This window comes from Lactuca serriola, chromosome 3 (assembly GCF_051521515.1).
Source record: "Lactuca serriola cultivar US96UC23 chromosome 3, Lser_US96UC23_V15, whole genome shotgun sequence".
Classification (NCBI taxonomy): domain Eukaryota; kingdom Viridiplantae; phylum Streptophyta; class Magnoliopsida; order Asterales; family Asteraceae; genus Lactuca; species Lactuca serriola.
In genome coordinates, this window is record NC_136410.1 from 71211290 (window position 1) to 71223221 (window position 11932).

At 29.7% G+C, this 11932-nt stretch overlaps 2 pseudogenes across 1 annotated transcript; both read right to left on the minus strand.

Moving 5' to 3' along the window:
• Positions 1–1454: 1454 nt before the first annotated feature.
• LOC145092579 (zinc-finger homeodomain protein 11 pseudogene) lies at positions 1455–2540 on the minus strand (annotated as a pseudogene).
• A 4494-nt stretch (positions 2541–7034) lies between these two features.
• Positions 7035–8465, minus strand: LOC145092580 (uncharacterized; annotated as a pseudogene). Its single transcript, XR_013702577.1, has 2 exons — positions 7556–8465; positions 7035–7170 (listed from the first exon to the last, which is right to left on the minus strand). The product of XR_013702577.1 is annotated as an uncharacterized LOC145092580 (transcript).
• Between the last annotated feature and the right edge of the window lie 3467 nt (positions 8466–11932).

Below are 11932 nucleotides of genomic sequence, written 5' to 3' on the forward strand. Positions count from 1 at the left end.
CAATGGTTTCATTCATTAAAAACCCTAAATCGATGGTTCTCCAAATGAAATTGATTGCAAGTGGGTTATTGTTTTTTAAAAATCAAATATGAAAATGAAAAAAATGAAATGTAACTCCAAAAGAAGCTTGATTTCTGAAATCATTTAAGGTTTTTTCTTTCTTTTCCAAAATATGAAATGAAACTTTGAAATCTAAAAGGAATATTAAAATCTGAAGCATAAAATATGTTTGTGTTCATATTCCGGATCTTAGAACTCCACAAAAGACTCAAGGACATCATTAAGAAAGAGAGAGGAAGAGAGAAACAAAAAATATGAAAAATGTATTAATAACTCATCTCGTCAGAAAATCTATTTTTGGCCGGAGAAGATGACCAGCAAAATCACACTTGGCCGGAAAAGACGTCGGAAACCGGAAAAACCCTCTATACCCGGTCATAATGGTATGTTTTAAACAAAAATATAAGTTAAATGGCTAACGGTGCACAAAAAAAATGACCAAATATATACAAATTGTATAATTGGTTACCCTACAAGTCATTATCCCTATTTTCTTATTTTCTAGTGAGGGTAACAATTAGTAAAGGTGAATTTGGTTTTCTTTCTTGTTGTTGTAAATAAGTAATTGCAAATTGTAGTTTTTTCCATAAGAGTAAAATTTGCTTATATGAAATTAAATTAAACGAAAAAACATCATAAAATATCGACATGATTCATATCTCGTTAAACGAAAAAAATAAATTACAATCAATAGCCAACTTACATTTGTTTTCTCATTTTAAACAACTAATTATCATAAACAAAAGTTATTATATAATTTTAATATCAAAATGTGAATGAATGGATTAAAATAAAAAATATATTGTTGTAATTGGTGTAATAATAATAAGAAGTGTTGTTGTATTGTTGTATACATCAATGAAACCTAACATACATCTAGATTCTAGCAAGGGTAAAATGGGTATTTGAGATAGTGTTGCCAAGAATTAAGATGACTCCTAACCTAAATTCCTTTCTATAAATAGAATAAATTAATTTAAAATAAAAACTAATCAATGATTAGAGGAAGAGATTAGGGTTAATCTCAAAAGCCAACAACCATGGTTTCATAATTCATAGCAATTAATTTGAAAGTCAGGCAAGTTTGGTGTGTTCATTACTTCCCTGCAAAAAGTACCAAAAGTCCAAAACACGATTGCTTCATTATTTTGACTTTCTGATTACTCCCAAAACACAAATTCAACAACTTTATCTCCCAATTATTTTCATGGAACTCCGATTCCGAAGCATGAAATCTAAGATTTGGGTTCAAAATTTGGCTCACGATTCATTAATGGAGCTCAATATTCAACAATTATGCAATGAATTTTGACTAAATGCGTTATGCAGCAACCTGTGAAAGAGAAAGAATCCATTACAGAAAATGAATCGGAGGTGATGAACAATTAAAAATCTTATCTTTAAAAACTGGGTTTTATTCGATTTGCCCTAAAATAGGTTAATTGATATTGTTACAAAATCAAGATGAAGAAGACGACCCGTTAGTAGAAGCTTGAAGATGAACATCGTCACTTCCGTTGTCTTGATGAGTACTGTCATTACTACGTACCACGGCGGCAGCAACGCCGGTGATGGCGGTGGTGGTGATGTCTTTTTCTCTCTTTCCGAAATTGTTTTTGTTGTTGTGCATCCAAACTTTGAAAATCCCTCTTCTGATTCCAATCTCATTGCAAAAATCTGCAATCAACTTATCGTCACATCTCTGCATCTTCCACCCTAATTTTTCTGCAAAAATCGTCATCTTTTCTTTCTGATCCAGACTGAATTTCGTCCGGAACCGCTTCCTTCCGCTAGTCTTGATTGCCATCGGCGTCGCCGTCGTGTGGGTTTGATCCGCTGCCGTGCTGAGTGACAGAAGGAGGTGCCCTCCGAAGGCGTAGTTTGTTGGTTGAGGAGGTGGTGAAGGTGGAGTCGGGGAGGTGGAGGTGGAGGTGGAGGTTTGGTAGGGGCGATTGAAATCAATGAAGTGGTTTCTGGTGACGGTGGCAGGGAAGTCGTTGATGGGTTCCCGGCGGTGGAAGTTCCGGTGGCAGCCACAGGCTGCGCATTTAAGAGATTTAGGGTCTGTTGGGGTGCAAGTCGGAGAAGGCATGAACTCACCGCAGCCGTCTAAGGCGTGGCCGCCTATGCTGGCGGCATGGTTCTTCAGACATTCTTTATATACAACCACCGTAGACGGCGGAGGAGGATGGTGGTGTGGTTTTCCGTTTTGGAAGGATAATAGTTTCTTGATTGATTGGGAACGAGGTGGGGTATCACTTTCAGGTTCTGGGATTGTGGTGGTGGGGTGTTTTAGGTCCATAACTTGACGCTAAAAGCACACACAACACTAAATCTTGAAATTTCAAAGGCTCAAATGGTGATTACAATTTGAAATATTTAGGGTTTAGAAAAGTGGGATTTTGATAATTTTTGAGAAATGGAGAAGAGAAGAGAAGAGAAATGCATGCTTAAAACGAAAAGCACTTTGGATTATAAGAATGAGAGGGGGATTAAGGGAATTTATACATCATATAATAACAGTATATCGACATGCTCTCCACTCAAATAATGAATGGTAATTTAACTTTTTTTTTTTTTAATAAATGAAAATTATAATTCTATGTAAATTTTTACACTTAACACTTTTTTTGTTAATTTATTAACAGAATAAATGAATATTCATAAAACTATATTTAATTATGTATTTATTTATGTAACAAAATAATTTTTAGACAAAAATTATGGAGACACATTTAAGTTTTTTTATTAAAGTTACTTTTGGTACACTACAACTTTTTTTTTAACCCTCGACCTCAAAGAGGGAAGGCACCATCTGATACCCACCTATGTCCACGACAAGACTTGAACCCTCGATCTCAAAAAAGGAAGGCACCACCTGATACCGCTGGACTACAAGCCCTTTGGTCGGTACACTACAGCTAGTTAATTTTTTTAAAATAGATTATCAGGTTATTAAATACAAAAATAATTAATACCGATGGAATTTTTATTATGCATCTCTTTAATTACATTTTTTTTTGAATCAGCAAATCTAATCTCTTAAACTAATGCCATCTAATTCCACCTATGTCTATGACGGGACTTGAACCATCGACCTCAAAGAAAGAGGACACCACCTGATACCGCTGGGCTAGAAACCATTTGGTAGATTACATGATGCATCCCACTAAGTTGATAGATTATTAGTTGTTTTTGTCATTTTTATTGTTTTTTTCTTGTTTCTTTTTACCATTATTGTTTTTTGTGCTTTTTTTTTTCATTCGGATAATTTATATGTTACTTTTTCGTTGGATTTCTTAGTGTTCTTACTGTTCATGTGTTACTTTTAAGGCGAGATTAATATTTATTAGAATTTAAAAATTAAAGACAATAAATAATAAAAATAATAATTGAAATTGTGTATATTATGGGGATGTTTATAATCTTGGAAAAATATATAAAATACAATTGTTCGTAAATGAAACACATGTAGAAAAAAATATAAAAAACACGTTTTAATAATACATTAAAACATTTTCTAAAACAATATATACATCAATATATATATATATATATATATATATATATATATATATATATATATATATATATATATATATATATATATGGTTATATAAGGATTTATGTCAAGGTTATATACATCAACATTAGACATGACTCCTATAAATTTGTGTAAAATCTAATTGAAATTCAAATCTTTCTACTATTGATTGTACGTGTATAGGATCGATTGTGGATCAATCATTGTAGTTATTTTCAGAAATTAATTAATACATATTAAATGTTCAATAGTTAATTGATATTCATTATATCTTCAACATTTAATATATGTTAATTACTTTTTTAAAATAATTAAAATGATTCTTCTACAATCAATACTACATACACATAATAGATAGTTAAACAAAATAACCTAACCATATATATATATATATATATATATATATATATATAGAGAGAGAGAGAGAGAGAGAGAGAGTGTGTGTTAGGTTCAAATGTTTTCACTATCTATTGTGTGCATGTATGACTGATTCTAGACCAATCATTTTAGTTATTTTAATAAAGTAATTAATGCATATTAAATGTTGAAGATGTAATTAATATTCATTATATCTTCAACATGTAATATGCATTAATTACTTTCTTAAAATAACTAAAATGATTGGTCCAGAATCAGTCATACATGCACACAATAGATAGTGAAAACAAAATAACCTAACCCTATATATATATATATATATATATATATATATATATATATATATATATATATATATACTCAAACTCATCATAATACGTTGTTTTGTTTGATATATTAATTATAATGTTCTTAAACTTCAACCCCTAACTTGATTTACTTTCAAAATTTTCAAAATTTTACTATTATTTTCCTCTTAAATCACATCTTTATGCCGAACATGTACTAGGCTATATATATTATAGTTGAAAATGAAAATTATATAAGAGGAAGACAAATGTAAAATTTATAAAAATATTTGAATTAAATCAAGTTAGAAGTTGAATTAGAAGAACATTGGAGAATTACAATGGTGTATATATGATACACAACGACGTAATATGGTGAGTTTGGGTACCTAAACCTAAACTTATATACCCTTAAAGGTATATTCACTTTTCCTATATATATATATATATATATATATATATATATATATATATATATATATATATATATATATATATATATATATAATTGTTGAAGTTAAAACTTAAAGCTGATAAAATCATCTCGTAAATTTTCTATTTGAACATCATATACGGTTATTCACTCATTAGTCATTAGTAATAAGTAGAAAATGCAACAAAAGAAGTTAAACATACATTATATTATTTTCTAAATATCGTCATTCTAGCATTTCTAAAACAAATTCATTGATTAAAATTCCATAATAAATATTTAAAAAAATATATTTCTCAATCAAAATCAAAGTCAGATTGTTTACTCTCTGTTGAAACATGATAAATCGCAAATAAGATTTTAAAATTTGAAGCCTTGAAAGGGTTCGTTCCGTTGATGCATCGATAATTAAAACAATCAACAATATTTTTTATGGCAGAAGAAACAAAATAAGTTTTTGATCTTTTTTTTTTAAACTATTAATTTGCTACTTGTATTATATTTAATTGGTACTTTGTTTTGTAACATTTCAGTTTGTTGAATAAATCATCATTTTCAATGTTTAAGATATAACTATTTTATAACATATCTTATAGATTTTTTTTTCGTATTTAGTATGACGGTATTTAGATACTTCAGTTTTTGTGTAGTGAATAGAAAATAAAAATATTTTCATAGCTCAAATATCCATGCCAATAAACATACAACCTAATCAATTGTGTAAAATAAACATTAAACCCCAAATGATTCTTCACGTGAAAGTTCATTACTAATTTTGATGACTAAATGTCACTCTTGTCAAATGTATTGGTCCTTAAAACTTTTTTTTTTCTAACCAAATAGCACATCAATTCTTAAATCAAAACTATTGGTTTTAAATAATTCAAAGTCTTTTCAAACTTATTGTTACTAGATCTCTCTATATATCGGTATCTAAATTTTCATTGGTATTAGTAACATATTTGACAAACTAATTTTTATTGTTAGTAAAACATAAATTAAATTAGTAGTATGTGACTATACTTATATGTCATGTAATATTGTTTTTGCTTTATAAGTTTTTTGTAATATGATATTAAAGGAAACTTTTAATTAAATGTCTCGTTTGATTGGAGTAAAAATATTATAAAAAGTTAAATTCACTTAAAAATAGTGAATTGGCATTAATATAATTAAGCAATACCGTCGAGTTTGTTTTTAGCATAAACTATTATAACATGTACGTGGCACCTTAAGAATCATTGGTTGCCTTTGAAATACTGTTGCAGAGAATACATATGATTTCTAAATTTAAGCAAAAAACAAATAAGTTGTTGAAAATGATTTTAAATTACCAATAAATTCTAAAAATCTAATATGTTGTCTTTGAGCTTTTATTTTTTTTATATATCTATCCTAATAAATAAATATCTTTTTTTTAAATGTCAACTTCTTATTGAATTTGACATATGTCATTTTTTGAGATTTTTTTTTTTTATTTTGCCAAGTGTAAGACGCAATTTCATAAAACCGTTTATGCCTCGTACATTAATATATATTTTTAAACACCACCCTGGGTCTGTTTCATCGAATAAGGGAAGTTTCACTTCGGGAAGAGAGAAGAAGGAAGAGTCATAAACTCATAATGGTTATGGCGGATTAGAGAATCGAAACCCATATTCATAGATTTATCTCATGATTCGTACACACCGATGCTTTCAAAATATTTTTCTTTGGGGATCTATGTTGAAGGAAATCAGTTTCTCCATCACTTTAGGTATTTCATACATTATTTCCCTTATGGCATGAACCACTATTAGTTGCTCAATCATCTCTTCTTGAGAGTCTGCTCTGGCTTGGAGTCTTATGGTGATTTGGGTTTTACATGTATCCACAATGTTGTCATCTATGGCAATATGTTTGACGTGAGAGGATGAACAAAAAAGAATAATGGAATTTTGCAACAATGTATGGAGTCTGTGGCTGTTTTGGCTAAAGTTGTAATTTCATTTTGCTTAATTCTTGATTATTCATTATGGAATTAAGAATGTCCAATTAAAAGTATCCCACTAGAACTAATAAATTAGAAAAAAATTGAAGATAATTAAAAATGTAGTGTTTATGGTTTTAATCAAAGGTAATGTAGTTGAACTACTTTTTGTATTTTGGCATCATGAAGGGTGTTTTTTGTTTCTTTTCTCTGAAAGAAGTGTTGTGCACACAAAATATGTTCCTGATTTCGTCTGAAAGAAGGGTCTGAATACTACGAATAATCGATTCCTTTATGTTATTTTTCTTTAAATGGGGTTAAATAACAAATTAATGTTTTATTTCAGAACTATAATAAATTAAATTAAAATCATAACTAACTTTTTATTTCATTTCATTGAAAGAGAGGTCAGAAAATCAGAATCTACAAGAGCTTCAAATCTCACAGTGTACATTCATATGGTAACCTTCTCATATTAGATCCAAAATCAGCCTACCACCTGCATCAATTAAAGGAAACAACCTAATATTAATATTATTATAAACATAACATAATTTTGGATCAAAATATCCATAAACAACTTGGCCTAGCTTTTCATATTCATGTATGGATGATTGACTACTATTTTCTTTTTCTTTGAATGATAATTTCATAATACAATACTAAGAAACAAGATGTCATGTTATAACCACTCTATATACAAAAAATTAAAATGTATGTACTACTTATTCACCAAAAACTGGTTAATTTAATGATAAGTAAAAGTACATTACATGATATGATCAGGTGATCAGAAGATTAGAATTCACTAAAATGGCATCCTTGATCAGGGGAAGCTCATGGATTATATGTAATCAAGTGACAATTAAAGAGAATATACTAACCTTTCCCCTAATCTCATCTGAGCTTCCCCTTAACTGAGCTCTGCCTCTTCGCTGCTTCATTGATCTTCTCAATGTACCCTTCAATGGGCGGCGTTAATGTTGCCATGAACCTATTCACCGGAAATGGAGTCAAATCAGGAACCAAGGCCGCCTCTCTCAAACCTAAACCTTCCGGCAACGCCTCAATAGCCTCCTTCTTACACATCAACAACCCTGTCTCCGATGCCTGCCTTGCTCGATGCTTCCGCATCAAAACCCTGCTATACTCCTTATCGAACTTCCTCCCATCCTCAACTGTCAACTCATATTTCGGAATCTTATCAGCGTCAACAACCCCTAAACTTACAAGATCAAGACCTTCAGGTCCATAACCTTATCCCTGATTTCTGCTCATTATCATCTTTCACCTTATTCTTGTTTTTCTTAAAATTCGCAATCTCTTGTTTCCTATCTTCGGAAACCAATCCCATTTTCTCCCTCTCGGCTTCTCTCTCACGTTCCTTAGGCTTCAGAAACCTCACCGGTGCTTTCGCCTGCAAGCAATCGTCGATCATTTGTTCCAGTTGCCCTTTTCTCGGACCTTTCGTCGCCGACGGATCTGGTGCTTGTTGACCTTTCTTTATAGTGATTTTCGATCTTTTAGGGTTACACCAGCCTTCACCTTCCCTTTTCCTTTCGCCGTTCCACTCACGGAACATTGTTGTAGAAATCGGTGGCCTAGGGTTTCGATTGATGACGTCAATGCCTTCAATTTCTTCATGTCTGTTACCCGTGCCATTCCCACGAGGCCAAGACAGCGAGCAGTGATAGCTGTGGGTATCTGATGGAATCGGAGGAACTGAGAATCAGTGAACTGAACTCTATAAGCGTGAAGATGAAATCACCGATAAATTACATTACTTCATACAATATTTCACCTAAGATCCCTTTTCTTATTATTATATATATCTTTGCTGTCTTATAAAAATTTTCAGTATTTATAAAAATAGATAGAATATAATAATATTATTTTTTTAAAACGTTAAAATCATTAAGCTAATAATACAAGTAGTCAATAAAATAATATTAAATTTTAACTTGTGTTTTAAATCCTTATATTTCTCAACAAATTTTATCTCCTTCCCTAAATTTCGGATAATTCAAAATTTGAAACCATCAGAAAATACATGTTGATTCAAATATCCCTCCTGCAGATGGCTCTTTCTTAACAGGTTTTTATTTTAATCCTTACTTGTAATTGATTTCATCATTTTTAACTTTTTGTATTTTTATCTTATAAATATATTGGATGAAAGCTTTATTATATTAGGTTTATTCCTAAAAAGGTTTTTACTATGTTTCTTTAATGTGTTGGCTTTGCAGGTTCAAAGAACTCAACCAAGAGGGCCAGTTAGAGCATTGTATTATCATTAGTCTGTATATTTTGACATCTTACTTTTACAATAAAGAACGGTTAAACACAAGATTTGACATGATTAAGGTAGTTTGTATATTTTTCATCTTGTTTAGTCTAAAAATGAAACCTTTTTCATTATTCGTCCTTATAATATCAAGTTTCATCACATGGACTTCCTGATTACGGTGATTATTGTCCTTATTATAAGGTTCTATATAGATTTTGTTCAATATTTTAAGGGTTCGAGAACCTAAATCAATATGAATCCTTGAATTACATACCATCGTTGAAAATGTTTTAATTTGTGACCAAACTTGGTTTAAAATCACATGAACAAGTTGACACCTGATTATTTTGGCCTTCTCAAAGGCCTATTTATCGATTTTTGAATCACAACACCTGATATTCTAAAGGTTTATTTTTACAAACTATTATTTATATATTTTAGCATTTTACTTAGTAGGACATTAAATTAATAAAGGAATTAAGGAAAACGAAAAAAAAAGAGGACGATAAACAGTACAAGTGGTTTGGGTATGTATAAATGGAAGTAATAACCATTTAGGGGGTGTTTGGCAAAAAAGTTTATTGCTTATTAGTTTATTAGCTTATAAGTTAATAAGTAAGTGTAGGATAACTTATGAAAAAATGACGTATTAGAGGTTCCCCACCGGAATAAGTTATTTTAATCCAAACACTTTTTTAATTTATAGTGATGTGGAACACAATAAGTTGTTTAAAAAAAGCTTAGTCAAACACCCCCATAATATGGTATGGTAATGCTCTTGAAAAATAGGTGTCATTTAATATTCATTTCTCAAAGTGAACGCAAAATGGTTTTAACTCTAAAGAGATCAAATTATTCGTCGTCCGCTGTTTTGTGCGGGTAGACGGCTAGTGTGTGTGTGTGTGTATATATATATATATATATATATATATATATATATATATATATATATATGGTTAAGTTCATGTGAGACGGCCTAATTTTGTGAAACCGTGAGACGCATTTTTTATTTTTTTTATTTATTTATTATTTTTTTTAGTTAATTCAAATTCCAAAAATAATATTTAAAAAAAGAACTTTTTGATTTTTCCATTTATTTTGCATTTTAAAATTATTTTTAGAATATGTACAGTGTAATATTATATTTAGAATATTTCACGTATTTTTCAAAAAAAATAGAATTTTTTTTTATTTTTTTTTAGTTAATTCAAGTTCCGAAAATAATATTTAAAAAAAGAATTTTTAGATTTTTCCATTTATTTTGCATTTTAAAATTATTTTTTAGAATATGTGAGTGTGATATTCTGTTTAGAATATTTCACGTATTTAAAAAAAAAAAACGGGATTTTTTTTTATTTTTTTTAGTTAATTCAAGTTCCGAAAATAATATTTAAAAAAAGAATTTTTGGATTTTTCCATTTATTTTGCATTTTAAAATTATTTTTAGATTTGGTCTCACGGTCTCACAAAATTAGAATGGTCTCAAATGAACCTAAACCTATATATATATATATATATATATATATATATATATATATATATATACACTAGTCGTTTACCCGCGCTAAGCGACGGGTGCGAATAATTTCTTTTAGAAATTAGTTTCTAAAGACGATTATTTTTTTGCGCAAATAGTTTAATGCATCTAAACAATTATTAATAAGAGAAATGCCGAAATCAATAAAAATTAAACCCAAAACCATTTGAATCTTGACATCTCATAATAAAAGACGCTTACTGCAAACAATAAGCCAAACACGTTAAACCATAAGCAACTTCATGTTTCTTTTATGGAAATTTAACACTTTAGACAAAGATTGATGTTGAATAATAGCAATCCAAGTGCATATATTTGAAATCAGATTTATAAAAAAGAAAACAACAATTTTCAGATTATAGGTCTATCTAAGTATACCTTTGATAGAAACAATGAAAGCCTTTCCAAGACCAAGACCAACAATCCTTATAATCTCATTTGCTTTGTTAACCTTAAACAACAACCAAACATTACTTTTGGAATAACAATAGCACGTAAAGACATGCCATCAAAAATATAATATAAAAGATCATACCATTTGTTATCTTCTTCCCAAAGGCAAGAACACATATATAAGAAAGAAGTAACACATACACAAAACAAAATCTTTATCTCCTGCTAGTCATAAAAATAACCAGGCGTGTCAAAATAATCATAAAAATCTATATTTAATGGAAATCATCCAAAGGAAAATGAAAACCATTTTGTGAAAATTAAACCCCATTTTAGTAGAAAATAAAATCCAAGTAAATCTCAATTTTGTACCCAACAATTTCTTTCATTGTTTGTACTACATTTCCTCGAAAGATGACATCCGAAACAATCAAATAACCTAATCACACACAAAAAAACACATCAGATACGTCACATATACAAGCACACAGTAAAAAACAAAAACACACATAACACATTACACATACAAAGACAGGTATAGATAGTCACATTGACAGCCACCAAACATACATGCAGGTATACAATAGCTTGCATAGAAGACCCCTAAGAATACTGGACATGCTAAAATCCATGAACTTATGCCTTAATATCTTTCTCCTATAAGTTAAAAAGCTGACCAGATGATTATACACATGTTCTTATCCATGATTTATTTACTTGATATCTTTGAAGTAAACATAAGTTGTACCTTTTGGCTTTTGCGAGTATCAAGAGTCAAATTGAGCTATAACGCCAAATCCTTTTAATAGGGTTTCATCTTACTATTGTTCAGAGAAAATAATAAAAAGAAATAGCGACCGTAAGCTTATTTTTTGAAAGAAAAGCTAAGAAAGTAAAAGAAAATAAAAATTCAGGTTTCAAATATCCAAAGAAAAAATTATACCTCGTGTGTAAGTGAAAGAAAGAGAGAAAAGCAACAATGTGGAAAGAGTTGAAATGAAGCAGTAGGTCGCGCTAGTCGTAGCTCTAGGGTTTCATCGGATC